This window comes from Zootoca vivipara, chromosome 1, assembly GCF_963506605.1.
Source record: "Zootoca vivipara chromosome 1, rZooViv1.1, whole genome shotgun sequence".
Lineage (NCBI taxonomy): Eukaryota > Metazoa > Chordata > Lepidosauria > Squamata > Lacertidae > Zootoca > Zootoca vivipara.
The window spans coordinates 124265724-124292484 of NC_083276.1; positions in this window are offsets into that span (position 1 = coordinate 124265724).

The window sequence follows — 26761 nt, forward strand, 5'->3', positions numbered from 1 at the left end:
AAGGGGGCCGGGTTGGAGGGAGAGGCGTGTGAAATGGTGGGGCGGGGGGGGGCGGGAGAGAGAGGTTGGCTGGTGGGTCGGCAGAAGGGAGCGAGCGAGCGAGGAGAGAAGAGCAGCAGCAGCAGCCGCCGCCACCGCCGAGCGGGAGGGCGCCCGGGACACCCGAGGAGGCGGAAGGGAAACGAGGCCGGCGGGAGGATCCATTCCGGGCGCCTCCTTCCCCGGCCCGCAGCGACCCGAGGCCTCAAAACAAGCGCCCCCACCCCTCACACGAGAGGGAGAGGGAGCCGCGTGTGCCCCCCCCCACCGCCCCGAGTATATGAGGGGGTGGGGGAGAGAGAGAGCGGGCTGCGGGAGCCGCCTCAACCGCCGCCTCAGTTCTGAGGAGAAAGCGCGCGAGGGAATAACCACACACACACAAACATTCGCTGCCGCCCGCTCCTTCTGTTCTTCCCACCAACCACCCCCCCCCCTTCTCCTTAGCCTGATAACGGTCTATCTCGCGGCTGCAGCGGCGTTCGCGCGTGCCGCCGCGTGCCTCTTTTCGGCGCGCGCGTTCCAGGAGTCCGGCGGGTGGAGTGAGGGGTCGCGTGGGGTGGGGGGAGGGAGGCTCGGCTCGTGAGGCGGCCGAAAACCTCCGGGGTTGGGGAGCCGCTTTGTTGGGGGGGGGAGGGTTGGTCTTTTGTTGTTGTTGTTTCGGGAACGAGCAGGGGCGGCCGTGAGGAGAGATTATGGTGGTGTCGCTCGGTGGTTAGAGAGCTGAGACGACGCTTCTCCCGCTCGAAACTGTCATCCTTGAGGGACGGAAGCGGCTGCGGTGCCCCGTGAAGGGGCGCGGGAGCCGTTGCCCCCACCCCAGCCCCTTTGGGGGGTATTTAATAGACTGAAGGGGGAAAAGAAGCCGCTCTACACCCTCCTTTTCCTGGGGGGGGGGGGCGCCGCTCCCTTCGCCTCTTCCGCCCCACCCGGGCCAGGCCACGGGGACCTGCTTCTGGCTCAGAATTGAAGCGGCACCCGCGCAGCATTTAAGGTGGCGCGGAAGGGATCCCTCCCCCTTTTTTTAAAACTTCCTCTTCTCTTCCCGCACCTTCTTGTGTTGGCGGGTCGCCGCTCACCCCGGCCCCTCCTCCTCTCCCCACATCCTCCAGTCGTCCCCCTGCACCGCGGCTACACAAAACCCAAAAAGCTCTGCTTTTGCCGGGGAAGCACCGCAACTCTGGAACTTGGCGCGCCCACCTTAAGAGAGCCCGGCTTGTTTGTTTTACGGTGGCGCTAGAGGGTCAAAATAAACCCACCCACCCTCTTCGGAAGCATGCGTGGGGTTGGGGGGAGGGGTTGCGGCCAAAGAAGGACGCGTTTCAATCTTGCGAAGGGAGCGGTTTAGTCCGACCTTTTGCACTACAACTTTTAATTTATATTTGTTATAAATGGTGGCGCTGGGGGGGGGGGGAGCGGGGCATGGCAGTAATAGTGACGGAACCTCCGATTCGGGATCCTGCAGCTCATACGAGACAGTTTAGATTACAACCCAGGGGCTTGCTTGCTTGATTTTGTTATTGTTATTGTTTTATTATTATGTTATTATATTTGTACCCCGCCCATCTGATTGGGTTGCCCCAGCCACTCTGTTGGGGTTGCACTATCAGTTTATTATACAAAAGTAAAAAATGATAAAAATCGATTGTTGTGGAACAGTCTCCAGAACATCCTCGCAGAGGAAGGCGGGGGGGAGAGAAGTTTTGTAAACTTCAGTCTTTCCCTATAGTTCAGTCGCTCCGAAATAAGTACGCAGGGACCCTATGCAGAGCTAGGCGCTGCATTCGCAGAGCCTAACTTGGCCCTCCTATATCCGAAGTTCAGAAAGTTGAGAGAAGCCGACGCGCCCGGCTTTTGTCCCGCAAGACCTCCACTGACACTTGGGGCAATCGGAACCCAGAGCAGGCGTCGACTCCTTCCATCTCTGCAGCAAAAGCAAAGCGGTGTGGGTGGGTTTTGTTTTGTTTGATGTTTTCCTTTGCGCTTAGGTGCGTGCTGCTCCGAAGGTCAAGTTGACCCGCGAGCTTCGCCCTGGAGAGAGTCGAGAAGAGCCGTGACAATCTGGGCCGAGGCCTGCCTGCCTTCACCGGCTTGGAAACAAAGCTAGAGCAGCTCCCCGCTGCCACGCGCCGGCGCGCACAACCGTAAAGAAAAAGAAACATAGTAACAGCCGCCCGCCGATGCCTGGGCTTCGGTCAAGGGCGCTTGTTGTTTCTTGGGGTTTGGGCTCTGCTGGAGCTTGGAGCCTGGCGCTGCAAGCGGAGCGGCGGCGGCTGTTGCTCTCTCGCTTCTCGCGTCTCCAAAGGATGGTAATCATTATAGACTGCGGAGGGCTCGCGACTCTCTTTTCCTCTCTCTTCCGGGCTTCGGCCCGCACTAGGAAGTGCTGCTGGCTGACAGTCTGGGAACCACGGAGAAGCCCCTGATCCGGGTAAGAGATTAACTCCAGATCGTTTCCACTTGAAATCGGAGTAGGTAGCAAGAGGGCCCCACCCACCATCCCGGGAAAGGCAGCGGTTGAGGATGAACTTTCTCTTTCTTTCTTTCTTTCTTTCTTTCTTTCTTTCTTTCTTTCTTTCTTTCTTTCTTTCTTTCTTTCTTTCTTGATCTTAAGAGATCTTTTCTTGAAGACCTTCGTCCAGACGTCTTCATCTTGCTTTGGCAGCAAGAAGGGGGGGGGTAGGCAGGGGCGAAGGTCGCGTGCGCAGTTGAACTTTGGGGGCACGGGTGTAAGCTTCCGACGACTGATGGTGAGGGGATGTCTCTATCTTCTTGCCCTGGTCCTGGACATGTTGTTTGGTGTCTGTAGTGTTCTTTGCAAACAACTGGAAGTTGAAGCATTGGCAAAACCATGCCCAAACTAGCGGAAGTAAATTGTGCGGATTTGGAAAAGATCTTAATGTGTGAGAACTTAAAAAAAGAAGTTAAATCTAGTAGGATATTTTCTAGTAGGATTTTAATTTGCCAGGAGGCGTTATCTGACAAGCCAGAGGGTAGCAGAAGAATGGCAATGGTCCTCTTACCTTTAGCATCCGGACTGGTGGCCAAAGTTGGAAGAACGCGCGGTTTTTAGGGCTGGAGTCGTTCTAATGGTAGGATTAGGTTTAAAGGCAGGATCTTCCCCTTTCCCCGGTTGGTTCGTCACTCTTCTTCTCACCGATGGCTGGAGAGAGTCAGCCCAAGCTCCTTAAATGAGCGATTTCATGTAGCCCACGAGCTGAAGAACCTGACTGCCATTTGGTCCCTGATCGCGTTTCACGCCGCTGCTCTGTGTGAACAGCCTGATCACAGGACGGTCAAGTTCAACCTCCTTGCAGCGAATACAACCGGATTGTTAACTTATTCATATTTTATAAAGTGTTAATATTTTATAAAGATTTTAGGGAAACTATTGATTTTAAATTATTCAGCTGCTCCTGGGATCATTTTGAATAATGCATACAATTAAATACGTGCATAAAATTGGTCGCAACGGTTTTCGAATCTAGCTTCTATTCTTTCGCCATTTCCTTCCTCGTTCAGTTTGGATTTCTTTTGACGTATTTAAACTCCCCCCCCGCCCGAAACCCCTTATGCAAAGTAAACCCTTGTGACTGTCCGAGCGCCAAAAGGTTTTAAGCGTTGTTATTCCTAAACTCGGATTACTGTAAAACGGCATGAAACTGAATTTACTGCCTTTTAACGTCTACCAAGTGGCTCTTACGAAGTGTTTTTAATATAATAATAATAATAATAATAATAATAATAATAATAATAATATCGTATGCTTCCGTTGCGGAAATAAGCACATTTGCATAGGGTGGAATAAATGGATGGGCACAAGAGTTTTTAATAAATTTACAAATCCTCCCCGCTCAATAAAGGCGTTTTCTGTTTCAAATTATGTATGGTTTCTTAGTTGATCGTTTTCACATATTGTCTTTATTTGAACAGGAGGGGAAACTTTCCCCCTCTCCTGCTAAATATAAAATCAATTTGCATTGTCTAACAACGTTACTTTTTCAGCATTTTTAAAAAATAAAATCCAACTCGAGGAGGCATTCATTCTTTGGAATATCTGAGTAGTTGAAAAGGAAAACCAAGACAGAGGATTCTTTAATGCAGGGCAAATCCAGTGGCAGAAAGTTGAGATTGTCTTTTAAAAGAGTTCTAAATACATTTCGGGTCAAAACGTCTTGTAGCTTGATTTGAACCAACTAGGACCCTTTTTGGTTGTCGGGGGTCTCCCTTGGCAGTCAAACCACTCACAGCATTTGCCATTCTTGAAAGTACTTTTGCAGCATCGTTCCTTCCGTAAGAATCGCGGGGGTCCCTTTTTCTGCACCCCCTTTCCGATATGGGTTTAATAACCCAAAGGAGAGCCTCTCTGATGCTTTCTTTTGACATCCGAACTCTTGTCTTACAGAGTCCGTCTTTCTCTCCATCTCCTTTCGAGAGCCAAGCGCTCATACTTCGGAGGTCTGCAGAAGCAACAAGCTCTCGAGCCAAGGTCACGCAAACCCTCCAAATTATTCGCTGGCTTCGGCTTCCAGCGCCCTGGCTGACAAATTGCGCCTTGAGGCGCCTCTGTCTGGCTAAAATAGTCTCTTTATCTGCCCGGGGAGAGGATAATAGTTCGCCCAAAGGGCTTACAGTCTATTTATACATATATTTTTTTAAAAAAATCAGCAGAGGCGTCGGGGAAAGCCCCTCTTTGCGAGAGGGAATTCCAGTGTCTTTCTTAGGGGAGGCGAAGAAAACCACGATGGAAGTGAATTAACATCGTTCCAATGAACGGGCGGAGACCCGCAGCCTCAAGCCACCGGCTCTGCGGAATGGGCCCAAGAATAATACCGTCCAGGCAGCCGCAGCGGCCTCCGAGGAAAAACCCCCGGGAACCCCGCACAGTGGGAGAGGAGAGGCCATTTGACTTCTATGGAGAGCAAGAGAATATATGTAGCTGGCCGGGCCCTGCGCCTTCAGCTGCAACCCATGCCTGGGAGAAAGGCCCACTGACCCAAGTGGGGCTTGCTTCCGAGTCAGGATGGCTATCATTGCACCGGGAGACCTCTCGAAGAAGTCCCGCAGTGACGACACTGGCAGGGCAGCGACACTGGCTGAGGGTTAGAAGCTGTGGCTACATAACTTTCTGGGAGTAAATAGGCTGTGAATCGCAACCTGGGGATGCATTTAGCAAAGAAGGGTCTGCGGGGAGCTGGGGCGTGAGTGTGGGTGTATCTGAATGCATTCCTGGGAAAGACCTTAGGTTTTCATTAGAATTTGCGTGTGTATGTGTCAAAGTCATACAGGGAAAGTGCAGGGGGGGGATGGACAGTCTATGGAAGAGGGAGGCTATGTGCTCATGTGATTGGAGGACATATTTAAAAGTGAAGGGCTGCGTGCGAGAAAGGCAGTGTGTCTGTGTTTTACCCAATTCACACGTTTCACTTAAGATGCTTGAAATATACACCTTTTATAATATACACATTATATATATATATGTACACCGTGTGTGTGTGTGTGTGTGTACAAAAATGTCCGTTTCGAATGTGGAAAGTGCCCGCATCATAGAGACGCGTGCGCCTCAGGCACCTGAGACTGGCCGCAACTCCCCGTTACGGGCATACACTAAATTTGGCTCGGTGTAACGTGAGAAAGGGCCCGAACGTCACCTCTTGAGATAGAGGGGGGGGAAACACTTCCCAGTTGCCAACAAAGCCTACTGAATGAACTTTCCCGAAGGTGAGAAGCGGAGGAACGCCTCCGGAGAGAGATGGACCCGCCGATCCTAAACATAGATCCTATGCACATTTAATTTGCATTTTCACTGTCTCGGAAATGCCACTCCCTCTAAATTCCATGGGACTTAACTCCCAAGGAAGTGTCTGTAAGAGTGCGCCCTTAAAAAGACCCTGCTTTTAAATGGGCCAGAGAGGGCTGTGGGAAATAAATGCCTGCTGGACTGAAGCATAGGAGACGAGGAGGAGATAACGCGGGCCAGTCCCGCTCTTGCTTCCAGAGAGGAAGGCTGTGAGTTTTTGCAGGCCTTCCTCCTCCTTCTCTACCTCCCTGTGGCCAAGCGGGAGGCGCCCCTCCTGAACTGGAAACAAGGATCAAGTCAACACACACACACCGTGTGAACTCTTGTTGGCTCGGCCCTTTTCCGCCCTTGAACCCAGCCAACAATTGTTGCTCCTCCGCGGGGATGCGCAGCGGGCTGGCAAGGACAGCGGGAAAAGGAGGCTTGTTCTTTGCACACGAGGTTCCTTTGGATCGCGGCGTCATAGCGGCGCAAACGGGGCTTCCTTTCCCCGCGCTGTCCCCAGCTTAACTGGACTGGATCCCCGCGCTTTCCCGTTCAGAGCAAACGGGGCTTGGTCGTCCTGGTCCCGAACCTGCCTTTGAACAAAGCAATAATCCGGAGGGAAAGACTCGGCGCTGCAAGTCGGAGAAGGCGACCAGGCTCTTGCGCGGCTTTCCAAAGGCTTCGCCTTCGAGCAGCGCCCCCGCGCGTTCAGGCCGGGTAACGCGCGCCGAAGGACTAGGGAGCGTCGCTAGGGTTGCCCGCTGTAGTAGTAACCTCCTTCTCGCCTATCTGCGCTCAGCTCCAGAGCCCGAAGGATAAAGTTTCCCTGGTGCTGCTTACCGAGCACGCTCACCTGCCTCGCCGCGACCGCATTCTCACTCACCGGGAGGCGGTTGTGTAAAACCTGCAAATTCTCACGTGCTCTGTTGCAGGGAGGGATGGGGGCTGCATTTAAAGCTGAAGGTAACCAGTGGTCAGAGGTGAGGGGAGCTGTAGTAGTCCGACAACATTTGGAGGGCCGCAGGCTCACAGCTTCCCCATCTCTGTACGAAAGATGTGCAGATGAATTCCTCGTCTTCCTCGAGCTCAGATGAAGCAGCGCGGGGCGTTATACTTCTTCCTTACATCAGCCCAATGGGACCTGTACATATTCAGAATCCCTGTCTGCTTAAAAGGTACTTGTTTAAGGTTAGGAGACTAAAGTGCTGGGTGGGTGGGGAGGAGTGCACATCCTGAGCTGGGAATTATCGGAACATCGGTCTTGTACCGAGTGGACCGCCTGCATGCAAAGCAGCGGGCTCCACCGCTGAGCTGGGGCCCTTTCCCTGTCAACAAACCCCGGGCTCAAATATTCCCCCCCTGCTATTCCATCACTAACTTGCTTCAAGCAACACAGTTATAAATACCAGCCCGTGTTAAAGGCGGCGATTAAGCAGTAGTAGTAGTATGGACGCGAAGCGCTTTGGGCAGATGCAAGCGCTATATAAGTCTCATTCGTCGGATTTGGAATGTCATCCTGTTCTGCGCTTTCTCTCGGAAGTTGAGCCCACCAAGCTGTATAACCTTTCAATGGTCGAAACAGGCCGAAAGGTTGGGTTCGCCCTTAGTGGAAAGGAACCCGGTTTGCTCCGCCCATAGTTACATTCCAGAAGGAGCAAATCTCCAGTCTCATGCTGTCAAATCGGATTACTGGGAACACTTTGATTCACACCCTACATTGGGCGCGTTTTCCATTAGTCCCTAATGGGAGCTAATCCCAAATATTAAAATTGCGTTTAATTTCATTTTCTTACATTTGTAGCCCGCCTTTCTTTTTCTACCAGGGAACGCAAGGCGGCTTACATGTGGGTTCCCAGGCACTGACCAGACGGGCTTAGCTTCGGCAAGGTAGAAGTCTCACGCGCCTAACGCAGTCAGTCTGCACACAGCAAGCGAAAATGCCCATCTTTCATCGCGTCTCCCTCTTATTGCTAAAGTTCTCAAGACGGCTTTCGCCTCCTGGATGTGCTTAGGAAACGGGTGTGACGCAGAAGCCGCCACCCCACCCCTTGAAATATAATAGGTATAATAGATAATAAAGAGACTCGGGATTCGTTTGGGATTTTATCTGTCTCTATTATTTCGAAATAAAACTCAGCTGAAATGCATTGCACTGATCTCCCAATAAAAAAACTATTACAATCCCACCGAGCCCCCCGGAACTTAAAGGAGTGTAGGATTATTAGTCCTCTCCCCGCCGCATCCTTAACATTTCTGCAAGAGGGCACGAAGAATGGCTTGTGGCAGCTGGCGTATAAAAGAGGCCGTGGACGCCTCCACTTTAAAGGCCAAATTGAAATTGAAATTGAAATACTTTGTCACTTGTGCAACTTGTATACAGTGAGATTACACAATGCCAAATGCCAGCATTGAGCTGAGTTGTGCGTTAAACGCGAATTTCAAGGCATGAACACAATTAACACAGCTTGGCCTCACTCACACGCACGCATAACACCCATTCAGGGAGGCAAAAGGGAGCACTCCTTGCTGGAGAAGACTAAAAGGGTTAGGGGAGTCGCGCGCAACCTCTTGAGAAACTTCTAAGAGCAGAGCAAGGAGAACAGCAAGCCTGGAGACAAATTCTCCTGCTGGCCTGCCCTCTTCTGCTCTTGTTAGTACTGTACTGTATAATCTGAGTTGCAGCCTCCCCCTGAACTGCCTTCGCTTACATCCCGAACTGAATCGCGTTTGTTAAGATGTGCTAGAACCCTATTAAAGGAAGAAGGGAAGCCTATTGACCCCCCTCCTACAAGATAAAAAAAAAGGTATGGAACGAGCTTCTAGAGAAGTGTGCCAAGTACTGCCTGCCTCTGATCTGCAAAGGAGGTCGTTTAAAAGGGGATTAGCGGAGGTGATAAGGAAGGAAGATTCTGATTTAACTGAGTACGAATGGGCAATCTCTTATTAATCACAAATTTGGGCAGAGATTCTCAAATACTTTTATTTATTTACCGGTATTTGGCGTATTTTACACACCTCTTTGTCTCCGAAGAGACGCCCAAGGCGGCTTACATCGTTTCAACAAACAGCCCATAAAAATCAAAACTGTTTCCATCCTAGTGTGTTATGGATCGCGAGGCCTTAACTATAACAGAATAGAGAGGAGGAGGAGAAAAGAATGGTAAACATTAACCGGGGGATTCTGCAGGAGCCTGTTTTCATTATCAGAATTTTATTAAATTCTGCTTTTAGATCATTCTTAAAGGAATACCTCTGCTACACCGTGGGATGAAATCCCACTTGCAGATCAGTTAATCCCTTTGTGTTCTATGGATTACTTCCAGGTAAGCACAGGATCGGGCTGTTTATCAGTCACGCGGCAACTGCGTGTGCGATTTCGGCGTTTCGGAGAATTTGAAATACACACGCATCCCGCACCCAGACTCGATCTATCAAAACATTCCAGCGCTAGGGAATTTTGGAAAGGGAAGTCGCGTAATCCGATCTGAATAGCGAGGAAGATCCCCAAACCCATCACATAATTAACCTGAGCCTGGGAAAAGTTGTTGTTAATGTTAATTATCACCACCCAGCTGTTTAATAACACTTGCCCCGAAATCCTGCGTGTCCATCCATTAGCTTGTTAAGTAATTTCCACTGGTTTCATTATAAAGCGTAAAAATAAAAACTTGATATCCCCGGCCTAATCACACTTGTTTATCTGCGCGTGAACCACATATCTATGGTGGTTCACGCGCAGATAAACAAGTGTGTCTAGGCCGGGGAATATCAAGGTTTTTATTTTTACGCTTTATAATGAAACCAATCTATTTAATTCAGACTTGGATGTTAACAATTTGGCAGCTCGTATTGTTTTATTTACACGCCAATTGGTTTTAAATTAATTGTTCCCTGTCGACCAGTTTTGAAGATCATTCAGTTTGCCCTAACTGGTGTTGTAAGTCCCACAAATATTTTTAAACATTGCTATGATGCAGGTAAGCGATTATGCTTTTAAATGTGAAAGATGGGATACAAATGTTATAAACACATCACTGCATCCTCTCCGTGACTGCACACAATTAATGTCTCAACAAGGGTGTGGCGCTAGAGATCTAAATGGTTTTTTATTTTTTAAAAAAATTGGGGGGGGGGTGTCATTTCGTTTGTTCCAACTCTCACTGTTTAATAGACGCCCTCGTGACCGATAAAGCAGACGCCTTCGATTTTAAAAAGTATGTCGACCCTAGTTCCATTCAAATTAAACTCCAATTCAACAGTTGGCTCTCAGACCTTGAGGTCGTAGCCGAGCCTTGATGACGCACAGACTCTGCTCTCCCTCAAATGACCCTGGAAGCACAACACGGGAAGCTAAGAAATTCACGCCGCAATTGCATCGCCAGGAGACAAAAAGGCGAGATCCTGAATTTGTTTTCACGCCGTCCGCGCATTTACACCAAGGGGGATTTCAGGGCTGGAAATATTATGGACATTATTAGTAGGTCGCGCGCAAACCTTTAAAAAGTCCTTTGGCTCCGTTTGCTCCCAGGGATTTCTGGCCGCGAATTTTTTTAACCCCATGGTTCATTTTAATTATAGATTTTCAGTAAAGTATCACACTCTTAATTATCTGCAGGGGTGAAAGAAAGCAGAGAGGGAAAGGGGTTTTGTTTTGTTTTGCGCCTCTATTTCATTTCAAAATCGCGTCTCAGCCACCCTCGCTTCTTATTTTTTAAAGGAAAATTAACAGGTCGAAACGACCACTACATGGATTTACATTAGGGGCGGGGGATGTTGAACGCACCCTCGTTTTATACAGGACGCTATACACCCAAACACGTGTTGATTCCTTATCTGAACCCACATAGCGGATTCCCTGAACTGGGAGGGGGGGGTCCCCTTCGCCAGCCCGATGACGGAACTCAACATATGACCTTGCAAATATGTTATTTTCTTAATTCGATTTGCACCAATAATTATCTCCGATCGCTCATTAATGCCCCTTGCCACATACGCAAATCAATCAAATAAGTTTCAGAAACAGCATGATGAACAGTAAAACAACAAAAACAGCAACATCTTGATTCAACCTCCCGCCCCCGCCGCACGTGCTTCATTTTCTCCCAGGCACTTCACAAAGATAACGTTAGGCTTAAAAACAAATAAATCTGTGCGACGGTGGGCGAAAACATCTCAAAGGAAACGCGAAAAGCAAAAGTCGAGCTATCGGATCGCCTCAAAGCTTACACCTAATCTCAAGGGACTTTACAGGGAAGAGTTTGGAGAGGCGGCTGGGCAAAGTTTGGGACCTCTGCGAGCATCCCTCCTGAATTTTTTTACGGCCCAAATATATGGGGTGGTGCCAGGCAAATTGACCCCCACCCGCTAAGAGAGAGTGCGAAAAAGACCTTTTAACACTCTCTCTTAACCCTGGATGTTAAAGGAAACCGAGCAGTTCCAAGAATGAAGTTCAAAGGTCCACAGGTGCGGTGCAAAGTCTGCTTAGATCCTCACTCCCCCCACCTCCATTTCAGCCTTCCTCAATCCACCTCCCCCCCTCCCCACTGGAAGACACGCGAGTATCTCCAAGGGTGAGGAGGGGCTGACGGGGCAGCGACCAGGGTGGGGAGGGGGCAGTGACCAGGGAGAATGACAGGGCCGGGTTTTGCCAAGCGGGGGAGGGGGTCCGGATTCCGGACTCCGGAAACACCCCCCCCACACACACACACAAATGCCGGACCCTGTTATGCGGGAGTCTTCAGGAAAGCCCTTGCGTGTCGAGAAGAGTGCGCGCGCGGATTCCCTGCTCTCGAGCCTACTTTCTGAATCTTCTTTCTCCGGCTCCCTGCCCCGAGGGGCTCCCAATGGTGGCGAAAAGCCGAGGAGCTCGGGCGCCTCCTCCCGAGGAACCCCCCCCCCCCCAGCGCCCTCTGTGCACTTGGCTAGCAGAGGGAGGCGACGGAGCCTCCCCCGGACGGCGCCTTCCACCCACCCACTCGCCTTTGGGGGCTCACCGGTTGCAGGGCCTCCTCCTCGCGGGCGGGCGCGCTCTCCAGGAACCCACGCGGGACCAGGTCAGGCCACGGCCGCCCGCCGCTAGTCCACGAAGCGCCCGCCTCCTTCCCCCTTCGCTTCTCTCCCGGGAAGCAGCGAGGCGAGAGAGCTACTCCGGTGTCCCCATCTCGCGGCGGGGCTCGTCTGCTGCTTTTCTTCTCCTGCTCCTCGGCTTTCTTCCCTCAACCTCTCCCTCTCTCCCCCACCACCTTTTCCCTCCTTCCTTCTTTTTCCTTGGCTGTCTTTCCTTCGTCGGCAATTATTCTGCCTTTTAATGCCACACCGCTAAAGAGACCAGCCCCCACCCTCCCCCAGCGACACCTTTATTGCCTCTGATTGAAGAAAGAGACCTGATAGACAGGTGAGAGAGGCGGCCTGGTTTAAGCCGGAACGTTTCGGAGGGAAGTCGGTTTAGGGTAGCGGCACCCCCAACTCCGACACACGCACACACCCCTCCCATACCTGGAAGAAAGTTCGGTTGCAATCGAAGGGAGCAAACTCTCCATTGAACTCCACAGGGCTTACTCCCGAGTAGACATGGTTAGGCTTGCTCTGAGAAGTTGCAAAATTCTACCCGGATTTGAACTCAGTGGGACCTACTTCTGAGAAAGCAGAGTCAGGATTGCTCTGCCAATGCTTTCGCTGCGTCTCCTGCGCAAAAGACCGTCCCGATCCTTCGGCAGGAATTTGCCGAGAACCCAGCCTGGCGGAGTTTACACCCCAGAAACACCCCAGCAGGGTCTCGTTGAAGCCAAGGACGCTTATCACCAAGTAAACGTGCTTGTGTTGTGGTCGCGGGGCCAAGGGGGTCTGTGGTGGTTGGGCGTGCGCGGGGTTTGCTCATATCCTGGCAAAGTCTTACCCGTTCAAGTCGGTAGACCCCCATGGAGGCAGAGCGCCGGAATGAAGGCCGGGAGTCCCGTTTAAATCAACTGGGCTCCGGGAAAGACATTGCCGAGTTCGTAAGCCTGTCTCTTAAGAGGCTCCGGACCATAGCTGCCATGTTTTCCCTTTTCTCGCGAGGAAGCCTATTCAGCATAAGGAAAAATCCCTAAAAAAAAGGGATAACTTGGCAGCTATGCTCCGGACCCAGCACGTGTGAAATGTGCAACAAAACGGGTCATCACACCTCCCCACACACCTGGGATAAAGCTGCGCCTGCCATCTCCGACACCTTTGCTAGGAAGTCGCCTTCCTATCTTGCTAGTGAGACTTGCTTCAAGGTGGCCTTTCTTGGGAGTAAGCTCCATTGACCTGCGTGGCCTTTTACTCCCAAGAAAACCTGCTTCTGGTCCGTTCCGGGCAAAGCCACCTGCTTTGGATCCTGATCCAGAAGCGACGCCTTTGAGCAAGGAAGCCAAGTTCGGCAAATTTCTCTTCTCTCTTACCTTTTCGCTGCTCCCACTTTTTCCAGGGATCTATCGGACGGGCAGCGCAGGCTTGCTTAGGCGACGAGCAGGTATTTCCCACCCGCTTTGCCATCAGGGCCACGTGACGGCGGCTGGAGAGAAGGGGACGGGAAAGAAGAGGGAACGTCTATTGACAAGCCCGATCCTAATCTATCTATCTATCTATCTATCTATCTATCTATCTATCTATCTATCTATCTATCATCTATCTATCTATCATCTATCATCACATTACTGGGACCCAAGTTCCTGTGGGGCTTTTTAACCTCCAAGGCCGCGCGTCGCCTCACCAAGCAATCCTATACTGTACTGTAGGAGACTGCTCCGAAGTCGGTCCTATTGAGTTCAGGTAGGATCGCAAGAAGAAATGGAATTGTATTATTGAAATAGATAGAAAACGGTGCTGGGGACAGCAATCTGGCTGAGAAAGGGGAGTAAACCGGAGGAACTACTCTGGATTCATGGAAAGGCCGAGCGCAGCCCTTGCCTGCTGAAATGACCACGGAGGCGTCTTTTTTTCCTCAGTAGGTGGGCTGAGGGTCAAGGGGTTGCATTAAACATAACCAGTTAATCCGGAGTGCCAGGATTTATTTTAAACGGCTACCCCACTCTGGGAATTAGTTAAAAGCAGAAGAGGGTGTGTGCATTTGATGGTTGCTTACGCTTTTGGTGCAGGCGCAAAGACCGTCCTAAAGTGAAACGCAAACACGTGTCATGTTGAATGGATGTCGAAGTCATAAAGTAATGAACATGCACGTGTGAACCTAGTATCCCACGCGAGACAGTACCAGCGCTCCACCTGCTATAGGATTTACTTCCAGCACTGCAAGCCTATGTATGTCTACTAGAAAAGAAGCTCCGTTGAGTTCACCCTCAGATTAAGTGGGTGCACGATTGCCGCCAAAGGTCTTTAAATTCATTGAAGTAAATGACGTGGATTTTTTTAAATAAATAAATAAATATGTGTATGCCGCTTTTCCTGGAGAAGCCCGTCCAAGGCGGCTTACAATAATGGAAAACTATAGCCGTATATTAAAAAGTCAATATTATGGTGAAGAAAAAAAGAAAACGGATGCACAATTTGTTTGCTGTTTCCCAGGCTGTGTCCCTTGCTGGGTAGTTCGACCCGGGTTTCTATCGGCTTCGCTGGGCGTTTTGTGGGTTCGGGTGCAAACAGAGATGCGACTTGGGGAAATGGAGGCGCCGCGCCGCGCTAAGCAACGGGAAAAGGCGACAGCAGGAGAAAGGAAGGGCCCGGGGCGGGACTTGATAGGTGTGTAGTAGCAAGATTTGGTGTGGTAGCTGCAATTCTGAGAGTAAAGCGCTGCGGCAACATGCACAGAATAATAGGACTGTTAACTACAAGGGACTCGATCCTCCTATTTCTACCATTAAATCGCCGTGTGGCTGGAGAAAAGCTTCTCTTTCTCTCCTTGCCTCAGTTTCCCTGTATATTTATCTATCAGTCACATCAAGTCACAAGGTCTTCGTTGGAACTTGATACCTGCGCCTGAAGCATGAAAGCGCTATATAAATGCTTATTACAATTATTCACGGTATTGGATTTTTAAATTGTACTTCTTTATTCATATCCCCCATTTCCTCCAAAGGAGCTCAAGGCGGCTTAAGTGGTTACGTAGCAAGTCTCCTTTTATCCCAACAACCCTGCGAGGTAGGGTAAGAGGTTGTGATTGGCTCAAGGTGAGCAGAGGGCTTAGTGGCTGAGGGAAGGTCGCGATCAGTATCAGTACCCTGGCATTATTTGTACCATTACTGTACTGTTATCAGCATTCGTGCTATAATATTAATTAGCGTTGATATAAATTAATACTATGCCACACCTCTGAGACAGAAGGGTGAAAAGCATCCGTTAGCTTCGTTAAAAGTCGCTAGGAGTTTGAATAATTTCCATGAAGCCTCTAAACAACGTTGGGCCGACCCATTGCTTTCGGCGGGAGCACCAGAGCAGGAGGCTCCCCGCGAGACGCTTGATTTCATCTCACGTTCTTACACCGCTCGATCGTCACAAAACCTCAAAGCCGAAATTGCTCAGCTGTTAAGCCCCATTCGGGTTTCGAGGGATTTACGCCACTGTAAGGATTGCAGGTGCTTAAGGCCCCAGTAGTTATCCGCACGCAGGTCCTGCGGAACGCAAGGGGACTTGATTTGACTTAGGCACCAGCAGACGGAGGATCGAGCTGCGCCTGCACAGCACACCTCTTCCATCGAGTGTCCAAAGAGCCGGCACCGTGCACGCCTCTTCCACGTGCCTTATTCCCCCTTTAGAGCGGGCAAGGCGTGCGCCTTTGATTGTGCCCATACTGCGGACTGAAGCGGGGAATCGAGAAGGCAGAGAGAGAGAGAGAGAGAGAGAGAGAGAGAGAGAGAGAGAGAGAGAGAGAGAGAGAGAGAGAGAGAGAGAGAGAGAGAGATTGTGAAGCTGACTGGGTGAAGCCAGCCGGGACGGTGTCTAGCCATGGCATTCCTAGGACAGCTTTGCCACCGCGCCCCGGGCACCCTGCCCGCTTTCTGCGCCCTCTCTCTGGTGTACGACCTCCCTCGGGTCCTTTCTGGGAAGGCAAGCAACCAGTCAGCCACCAACAGCTGGATCCCATCGCGCTGCAGCCTGCGTCCCTCTGACGAGAGCTGCGACTGGAGGGTGGGCAGCGGCTGCGCGGAGCCGAGCCAAGTGCCATGCATGTTCGCGCTTGCTTGCTCCCCGGAGACGCGACAGAGCGGAGAGGTGACTTTGATCTGCCAGCGGTCGCGTCGCCGCACGCTTCTCTACCGGCTGCAAAGACCAGGTCGGACGCGAGAGGCGCCTCTGCTGGCCTCAGATTGGCTGCCTGCTTAGCAGGGAGTGTGGCGCTCACTGCTGAGACGGCAGAGAGCCGCTTGCCCTTACTGGGCACCAAGCGCTTGCTTGCTCTTTGCGCGCGGGCGCGGTGCAGAAGCCGCGCAAGCCTTTCTCTCTTGTCCACTCCCCGCCCACCCGCTTTTTAACACCCAGGAAACTTTAATTTTGAAACAGCTAGTCCCTCGAGCACGATTCAGTCAAAGGAAGTTAAAGCACTTTTAAAAATCACATTAAATTCAAGGAGAGGCTCCAACGTTCTCCCATTGAAACCAACAGGGTCGACGAAACGCTTGCTTTTGGCTGAATAGGATCCGGCGCCTGTAAACGTTGCCGATCCAGCTGCAAGATCCCGCCGGCGCGCAATCCATAGGTTTCACGGGAATAAGCCGAAGCCCTAACGCAACAGTATGTCAGTGTGGCGAATATCTACACGTTTGTATTACAACCCATCACTAACATTATGGGGTCAGGTCATTTTGCCACTGGGCTTCGGCGCTTTCATTTGTTTTTTGAATAAGTGAAATCCCGTCAAGCGGAGAAAATGGGGTCGGGGTGTGACTTGGAGGGGGAAAGTCTGTTTGGATTGAGTGGAATCATGTTCATAGGGACCCACGGAAGCGACGGAGAATAAATTAGGAGACCAGCAGGACGAGCCACGTTAATTTGCCTAGCGGGGCGCTGAGATTTAACAGGTCAGCGTGTTTTCTCCCGAGACAGCCACTTAATGAGCAGGAGGATCGTTCTCTCTCCAGAACATGCTTGGTGTGGGCTGCTGAGTTCACCTCCGTATCAGCAGTTTACTCCCTTCTTAAGCATTGCCCTCCAGGATCAGGTGGGGGGTCTCCGACCCAGCACAGCCTTCCCCGCCATGTGGTTTTCAGGGGGTACGCTGCCCCTGTCCAAGGAGGTTCTTTCAAATTGTTCTGACCCATGGGCCCTTGAGCTAGAGACCAATTTTTCTAGGAATTATTTAAAATAAAATTAAAAATTGCTAAAGGTCACCCACATCCAGGGGCCACCATCATATTCTGCAAGCGTGTGAAGAAGCCCAGAAGAAGAGCCCTAGATCAGATTCAGGCCAATGGGCCATCTAGTCGAGCATCGGTTCTCACCGTGGCCAACCTGTGGGAAGCCCGCGAGCAGGGCCAAGAGCGCAAGAGCAACTCTCACCACCTGCGGTTTCCAGCCACCGGTAGGCCTACCTTTCGTCTGCTCCAGCTCCTCCTCCCAGCGATCACACCGAATTGGGAGACCTCCCAGACCCTGAATTAAGAGGGTGGAGGGCGGCGTGACTTGCTCCGATTCCAGGAAACCCTTGCTCAGAAATCCCTCTCTCCCCGCCCTCGCTGAGGGTTCCCAAAGGGCTGCGTGTCAGAGATGCCACCTCCTTCCCCACCATTTGCCCAGGCTGTGCCCCCCCTGCAGGCGGCCCACACAGCCTCGCGCCTCTTTCCTCTCGGCTAGAGAGGCATCTGCGCTTCGTCAGCACGCGGGGAAACCTGACATCTCCAACGAGTTGCAAGTGCTCTGCTTTGGGCCGCGCGCGTTAGTTCTGCGCGCGCGCGCCTTCTCCTGGGTCCTGGGCGCAGCGCACTTGTTTTCGTTTTAGTTTGGGAACGTAGCCAACTTCAGCGAGCAAGAAAGATGGGTAAACTTCTCTTAAGTCTTAGGACTTCGGGTCTGTCATCATGGGCATTGCCAGGATTTATGTTGGGGGGGCGGCGGGGGGGGGCAGGACACCCACCTGTCATCATCTTCTGTCTGGCTCCGCCTAGCAGATTCGGAATGAAACGTCTCAACAACACTTGATTTAATTTGCTTTCTTTTGACACCAAGTGGTCAGAAAAATCTGTCACTTCGATTTCTAATATTCTGATTGTTTATGCTTTTAGTTAAGTTTTTTTTATTTATTTAGGGAGGGTCAGCTGCTGCCCATGTCTGCCATCTACTAATAGGGCTTTCTGAGGAAAAGATGGACAAAATTTAAAGGGTCGATGCCCTGTGGGAAATAGGAAGAGAAACTCAGGAGTCCTTATCTGAAAGGAGAAGGGCGCTCAATCTGCCTGAGTGGGCACAATCCAGCCAATATGAAGCACTTTCACAGCGCAGACTCGGAAATTAGTCGCATGGAGTTCAACGAGGCATGTGCTTATGGGATTGCAGCCTGACTCCCCGTAGATTCACTTAGAATAATCCAGCACCCGCTGCCATTCTCCCCGCATGGTCAGGATCCGGATGGGGCCTACGTACAGATCCTGTCCACGCTTACTTAGAAGTCCCCACTGAGCTCAAGAGGACTGATCCTGATTTACTACCCATAATATCGCAGAAGCCGCTATTCCAAAGTAAACGCCAGTGGGTTGAGCCTCGAAGCGAAGGGGGCATGGAATCGCCTGCTTGGCCCTTGGGCTGGATCGGGCCCTTCCTTGGTAGTTAGCTGGACTTCTCCAGGTCTAAGTGCTTTTAATGGACTGTGCGGTGTGTGCATCACAGAGAAACAGTTTGAAAGTCTGGGCAGAAGATGCTAATAAGCAGAGCTATTTGGACTTGCTTGGAAGCATCCCTGAAAAAGGCTCCCTGGCGAAGCACGGCTTTTCCTAGAAGTAGGTTGCACAGGGCTCGTTGGGGCTACCTCCCTGTTTTGGATCAGATGTGAACAAAATCTGCAAGCCCAGAGTCCTCGGTTGGTTTCTCTAAAGATGCCCTAGCCAGGTCCTTTAAACTGCATCGCCGCCTCTTCCTGGATGAATTGCTTGCTTGCTTGTGGCTGCGTGGCTCCTTCCAAACCGAGAAAGGAAGAGACACGTGTGTGAGAGAGGGCGGGAGGGAGGACTGCCTGGTACGGCCAACCGGGCTCTTAACTTGGATAAAACGATCAAGAAGTGACCGCCGGTTTGTGAGCTGCTCAGTGTCTCCTGCTTTCAACACCAGCAAGGCTAGATCAGGGAGTCCCGTCCGTCCCTCTTTCCCTTCCAAACTCGATTTCGATCGCAATTGTAGCGACTGCCAGTAACGGACCCGACCATTTTCACGACCTCTTCTACTAACCCCGTTTGGCAGACTTCGTCTCAGTTCAGCAGATCCCTCGTCACGATCGTCGAGGCTTCGCATATTGTTTTCGGGCGGTTCGGTCGAGTCTCCTTGCCGGCCTTTCCATCAGCGACAGGATTCTCTCTTCAGTGCTGCCATTTTAGCCGCCGGATTTCTTCGTGGGACTCGGAGGCGGGGAAACCAGTCCATTCTCAAGCGCAAAAGTTTGCGGGATTCTGATTTGCAGCCCCGTAGAGCGCAGGAGCGCAGAGTGCGTGCGCCTTTTGGCTTGGGAATGGTCGAACTGTCACCGGCCTCGGAGTCACGCTTTAAGCTTCGGTCCTTAAGCACAAATACCTGGAAATCAAATCTTGGAGCGGTGGGTGTGCCGGGAGTCCCCCTCCACGTCATCCAAACAAGTCCCTTTAGAAGGGAAGGGAAACTTCCATTCCCGCATTTTAACCGAGTTTGGCACACAGTGTTGCGACCCGGGAGGAAAGTTCACATGGGCAGGAGGACTGAGCCTTCTTGGCAAGGCTGCAGCTTTCTGCAAGCCCCAGATCTCAGTGGCTCGCTCAGCTGGGCTTGAAATCGCTACGCTACGCAGGAGGAGGGCCGTGGTTTGGATCCGGCCTCACTTGGGCGAGCCAAATTTTTGGACACCCGTTCGCCGGGGCGGCTTCAGACGGTCGCGTCAAAGAGACGCGCGGGCTCTTAGAGCGGCTTAAAGGCGCTTCTCTCTCCCCCTCTCTCTTACCCCCGCTCTCTATCTCCCCCCTTCCGTGGATCGGGACGGGCTGGGACTCGCAGCGTCCGCCTCGCTGGCTTTCGTGCATCAGATTCTCTAAACAACAAGGCACCTGCAATATCAAGGGACGGCAAAAGAAGTCTCCAATCGGCTCCTTTGGCACAGATGCTGCGAAGGCCAGTCTGATCTTGAGCTCCCAGGTGGCTTCTGAGCATACAGCTTATTGCCCCAAATTTTGGTCCCCAAACATGCTGCTACCGATTTTTAATGAAATCAGGTTCCTTAAACTGGTGGGGGTCGGGGAAGACCCCCCCCCCATCTTTCTGAGTGGGTGACTTCTGTCCGGTGTTAGTTTCCTTTGATCAGTGAAAGAAACCTGTTTGCAATACACTATCTACCCGTTTTAACTCACCATCAGGGATGTGCAGATCCAGAACCACACCCTTTGATAAGTGGGCAGTGTTGTCCACCTGCCACTCACTTGGCATCCCATGACATCCGTGAACTTGTGGCTTGCAAAGTGCTCTCCTCATTCTTCCTTTCCCACTTTAATCTGGTGCTTTTTGAATCCGGTGCCCTTTTCCATCACCGCAGGGCGATGGGGGGGGGGGAATAAAAAAGTGCTGGAAAGGAAGAACTAGCAGTACCCTTAAGAGTGTACTGCAGAACCTTCCTTTCCAGGCCTCTTCTGGTTTACCTTCACCTGAAGTCACATGACACGGGCAGTGGGCAGTTGGGCATGGTTTGGGCCTAATGGGGATGCCTAGAGCCCCATTGTGGCTCTAGATGTTGTTGGACTTCAACTTCCATCATCCTTGATAGTTGGCTATGCCAGCTGAGGCTGATGGGATTTGGAGTCCAACAACTTCTGGAGGGTTGCAGTCTCACCATGCCTGTTTTAAATCATGAAATGGGCCTAAATCAGGCACCCCAACCTTCGGCCCTCCAGATGTTTTGGACTACAATTCCCATCATCCCTGACCACTGGTCCTGTTAGCTAGGGATCATGGGAGTTGTAGTCCCAAACATATGAAGGGCCGCAGGTTGGGGGTGCCTGGCCTAAATACCAGGCATGGATGCCAAAGACATAGGCACACACACTCTGTCCATATAACATTGGTGTTATATCATTACGCCAACTCTTAGCTGAGTTTCCTGCATTGCAGGTGGTTGGACTAGATGACCCATGGGGTCCTTTCCAACTCTGCAATTCTATGATTCATTACCAGATATTTTAAAAAAGCAACCACAACGGTCAACCTACAAAGTTCATAGCAGCTACACTTAAGAGCAGTGGTGTAGCGTGGAAGCAGGCCCACAGGGCAGTTGCCCTGGGTTCAAAATTGTTAGGATACGCATCATTTTAACACCCAGTGCTCCCTCAATATAGCTGTGCACTTCCGTTGAAAACAGCTTCTCCTTGCAAACCAGGAAGTGACCTTTCCAGGGAACGGAATGGCTCTTCTTTTCTTATCTCTACAGCTGTGATCTCCTGGGTGACACGAACACTGTTAGGGAGTTGAATGTGCTTTGTACACCACCGGTTTCCCTCCCCACCTTCTGTGCAGCCCCGGGCGAGTGTGTGAGTGTGGGGCTTCATGGTTTGAATCCTCTTTTGTCTACAAAATTTCCTGCAGCTGACATACTGGGTGAGAACCTTTACCCCAGATGTGCAGAGCTTTTTAATAAAAGTGAGGTAGCTGCCTCAAGCAGCAGATATAGGGGTGGTAATAAACAGTGGTATAAACAGTGGCAAGATGTTGGAAGTATAGTATGTGCTAGGCTTGCTCTGTGTCTGCTAAGCTAGCTTGATGCCCTCAGATGAGAAGACCTACATTGGCTCCCAGTACGTTTTTGAGCACAGTTCAAAGGGTTGGTGCTGACCTTTAAAGCCCTAAATGGCCTTGGCCCAGTATACGCGAAGGAGCGTCTCCACCCCCATTGTTCAGCCTGAACACTGAGGCCCAGTGCCTATGGCCTTTGGGCAGTTCCCTCACTGCAAGAAGTGAGGTTGCAGGGAACCAGGCAGAGGGCCTTCTCGGTAGTGGCACCCACCCTGTGGAACACCCTCCCATCAGATGTCAAAGAAATAACCAACTACCGTATCTGTCTTTTAGAAGACATCTGAAGGCAGCCCTATTTAGGGAAGTTTTTAATGTTTGATGTTTTATTGTGTTTTTAATGTTCTGTTGGGAGCCACCCAGAGTGGCTGGGGAAACCCAGCCAGATGGGCGGGGTATGTATGTATGTACGGTATGTATGTAAAAGGTAAAGGGACCCCTGACCATTAGGTCCAGTCGTGACCGACTCTGGGGTTGCGCGCTCATCTCGCATTATTGGCCGAGGGAGCCGGCGTATAGCTTCCAGGTCATGTGGCCAGCATGACAAAGCCGCTTCTGGCGAACCAGAGCAGCACACAGAAACGCCGTTTACCTTCCCACTGGAGCGGTACCTATTTATCTACTTGCACTTTGACGTGCTTTCGAACTGCTAGGTGGGCAGGAGCTGGGACCGAGCAACGGGAGCTCACCCCATTGCAGGGATTCGAACCGCCGACCTTCTGATCAGCAAGCCCTAGGCTCAGTGGTTTAACCCACAGCGCCACCTGGGTCCTATGTACTGCATGTATGTATAAATACTACTACTACTACTAATCCTTTGAAGCAAATGCATAATCCCTGGCAGGCTGGGAAGCTTTGTGCAGCACAATGAAACCTTTCTATCTGTAGGATTGCTGGATTGAGCAGAGGACTATTTTACATCTGAATCCCCAGTATCTGCTTAGTGCATGTTGCAATCACATTACTGTAGTTCATCTCTGAAGTCAGGAGGGTTCATTGTTTATTTTATTTTTTTTAAAAAGGAAGGTTGACATCATTTGTGCCATTTCAGGGCATGTGCCCCCTCCTACATCACCTCTGGGCATCTCCAGATCCCAACAGAAAGATGCTGCAAAAGATTCTAAGTAGAATTGGAAGGCAGGTTACTTGGGGCTCCTGGCCTGTGTGTCTGAAGGAAATCAAAGGCACTTTTAATGCCCCTTCAGAGAGTTTTGCTTTTCGCAGGAATCTGTATCAGCTGACACCATGCCTTAAATATACCCCCAGCCTAAAGAATCACATGAGAGTCTTTCAAAGAAAGCCAACCCACGTCAGCGCCACAGTGACTTAGGCCATGTTTTTTTAATCATGCATTTGTCTTGCTTTTGAACAATAAATATTACTGGTACACACTGTCAAACACACACACACTCACACAAAACCAAATCCTGGAAAAAGAAAAAGGAAATCTCTCTTTAAATAATGGATGCTGGCCACCTGTTTTAGACTGACTGTCACCAGGCCCTGAAACAGCAGGAGTTCCGAAAGCATAGCAATCCCTAAACGAAGTCTGGAGTTCAGCCAAGTTGAAATTATCCCCCAAAACATGTTTGCTCAGGGGCACAAGAGTTCCTGTGGTTAATAAGTAAGATCTCACTCCATTTACGTGAGTGTAAGCAACTTTGATCTCAATGGGGCTTATTTTTGGGTATTCAGTTGTACCCAAAGTTAGTACCGTAATACTCAAGAGTAGACCAATTGAAATTAATGGGCATGATGCATTTGCACCCAGTTGTTTCACAAGCCTACATTGAGTAGAACTAGGCTGTGTACACCATACATTTAAAGAAGGTGGGACACAGGTGGCGCTGTGGGTTAAACCACAGAGCCTAGGGCTTGCTGATCAGAAGGTCGGTGGTTCGAATCCCTGCAATGGGGTGAGCTCCCGTTGCTTGGTCCCTGCTCCTGCCCACCTAGCAGTTCGAAAGCACATCAAAGTGCAAGTAGATAAATAGGTACCACTCCAGCGGGAAGGTAACAGGGACCCAGGTGGCGCTGTGGTTAAACCACTGAGCCTAGGGCTTGCTGATCAGAAGGTCGGTGGTTCGAATCCCTGTGATGGGGTGAGCTCCCGTTGCTCGGTCCCAGCTCCTGCCAACCTAGCAGTTCGAAAGCACGTCAAAATGCAAGTAGATAAATAGGAACCGCTACAGCGGGAAGGTAAACGGCGTTTCCATGTGCTGCTCTGGTTTGCCAGAAGCGGCTTTGTCATGCTGGCCACATGACCTGGAAGCTATACGCCGGCTCCCTCGGCCAATAATGCGAGATGAGCGCGCAACCCCAGAGTCGGTCACGACTGGACCTAATGGTCAGGGGTCCCTTTACCTTTACCAGCGGGAAGGTAAACGGCGTTTCCGTGTGCCGCTCTGGTTTGCCAGAAGTGGCTTTGTCATGCTGGCCACATGATCTGGAAACTATACGCCGGCTCCCTCGGCCAATAAAGCGAGATGAGCGCTGCAACCCCAGAGTTGGTCATGACTGGACCTAATGGCCCCTTTACCTTTACCTTACCCCAAGAAGCATTGGAACTTGGAACGGTGGTTTCCCCCTCTCAGAACTACAATTCCCAACACCCTTAACAAACTACAGTTCCCACGATTCTTTAGCAGCTGCTAAAAATGATTACCAGTCAAATATGCTTGTGTTCTTAATGTAGGGTGAGTCCTGTTGTATCACGTTTTAAAGGTTCCGTTTTATCAGTTTTACAGCCCATTCTTGGAAATGTCCCACTGCATTGGATGAAATTGTGTGTGTGTGTGTGTTTTAAATAAAATCTTAATAAATTGTATGTAGGATTGCAGCCATAGGACTGTAGGGCAGTGGGGTGGAAGCCATTTGCCACCTGTTCTACTGCTGCTGCTCTTTTAGCAGGAACATATGTTCGGGCCCAGCTCCTGCCAACCTAGTAGTTTGAAAGTACATCATAGTGCAAGTAGATAAATAGGTACCGCTGCGGCAGGAAGGTAAATGGCGTCTCCGTGCGCTGCTCTGGATCGCCAGAAGCAACTTAATCATGCTGGCCACATGACCCGGAAAAACTGTCTGCGGACAAACACCGGCCAGTAAAGCGAGATGAGCGCTGCAACCCCACAGTCGTTCACAACTGGACTTAACAGTCAGGGGTCCTTTACCTTTTTTAACATAGAGAAATGTACTAGATTGTGTTGAATCTTGCCTGGACATGAAGGTATATGGCGGAAACAACTTCTGAGTAGGGCTTGTTAGAAACATCATACCCTCCAACATTTCTCCTATGAAAATAGGGACACCCTATTTCAGGCATCCCCAAACTTCGGCCCTCCAGATGTTTTGGACTACAATTCCCATCTTTCCCGACCACTGGTCCTGTTAGCTAGGGATCGTGGGAGTTGTAGGCCAAAACATCTGGAGGGCCGCAGTTTGGGGATGGCTGCAGGGCCGGCTCTAGGTAGACCCCCAGTGGCAGATCCGCCAGTCAGCTGCGCGCGGCGCCCACCAGCCCACCGTGCTGGGAAACGGGGCGGGAGGGCGCCGGAGAGATCCGGGGCACCACGGCACCAGAGGCGCTTAAGACGGCCCTGGATGCCTGCCCTATTTCATAATAATGATAACAACAATTTTACAATTTATACCTTGCCCATCTGGCTGGGTTGCCCCAGCCACTCTGGGTGGCTTCCAACATATAAAATCACAATGAAGCATCAAACATTAAAAAAATTCCCTGTCTTCTAAAGGTTATATAGTTACTTATCTCCTTGGCTTGGGGGTCTAATAGCTTTTTGTCTGGTGCCTAAAGACATGAAGTGATGGTGCCAGGCAAGCCTCTCTGGTGAAAATAGGGATATTCCATTATTATTATTATTATTATTATTATTATTATTATTATTATTATTTTATTTATACCATGCCCATCTGACTGGGTTGCCCCAGCCACTATGGGCAGATTCCTACATATATCGAAACATATTAAAACATTGAACATTTTTTAAACAAACGTCCCTATACAGGGCTGCCTTCCGATGTACAACCTTTAGAAGCTGCACACTTACTTATATTCTTGGCTCCAGGGCTGCATAACTCCATACCCTCCAGCATTTCTCTGAGCTGTCGCAATCTTCTATTCAGATGTTGCAACTGTTTGAGGGCTTTGGACCTTTTGTGAAAAAGCGACATTTTCCTTTTCTTTGCCGCGTGCAAAGTGTTGTATGTCACAGGCACAAATGTGGGGCACTGGACTGTACCCCCATAGGGGCCTACAGCAGGTCAGAGCTCACTGAATGAAGCTATGGCTTCAAAGACTGCAGTGATGGCCCAGGGCAAAGATGGCTCTGCACCAGAAATGCCTTCCAGGTGACCATACCTGAGCACCTTGTCCCTGGCAGCCCACTTGCGAAGGCAACCTGCTCAGAGTGGTGTGGAGGCAGCCTATTCCTGTGTCACACATTTCTCCACTCTGATCCCGGGCCCTCTTTTCATCACTGCTTCTCCCTCCTGCTTGCCAGCTTTTGTTCCTGCCTGCGGCTGTTTGCAGACAATGACTCATGGAGAAGTTTTTTTTTTTTTAAAAAAAAGCTGTCAACACAAAGGCGGCGAATGCCAAGGTGAAGGGCTAAGGATGGCTTCCTCGCTCACTGTGTGGCTGGCACCATTCTTTTCCCACCCACCCCAAACGTTTGGCATTTCATGACCACGTTCGTTCCTCATTGGGCTGTGCTGGAGATTTATTTTGGCCCCTCAGTGCTCCCCCCCTTCTATTTCATGTGGGTACTTCTGCAAATCTCGGAGTTTCCACCAGCTTTCTGATATACCTCTGTCTTTATTCTCAAGCTATCTTCTATCCATTTTGGCTATAACCCTGCTGGCACTCACCAGCAGAATTTGCTCACAGAGGGAAAGATTCCACATCTATGGAAGATGCTTCTCTGCGGTGTAGCCGATCTTTATAACTCATCCATTCAGGCCCTGAAACAAAGGTCAGTTTGACATTGGCTGTCTTATTTATTT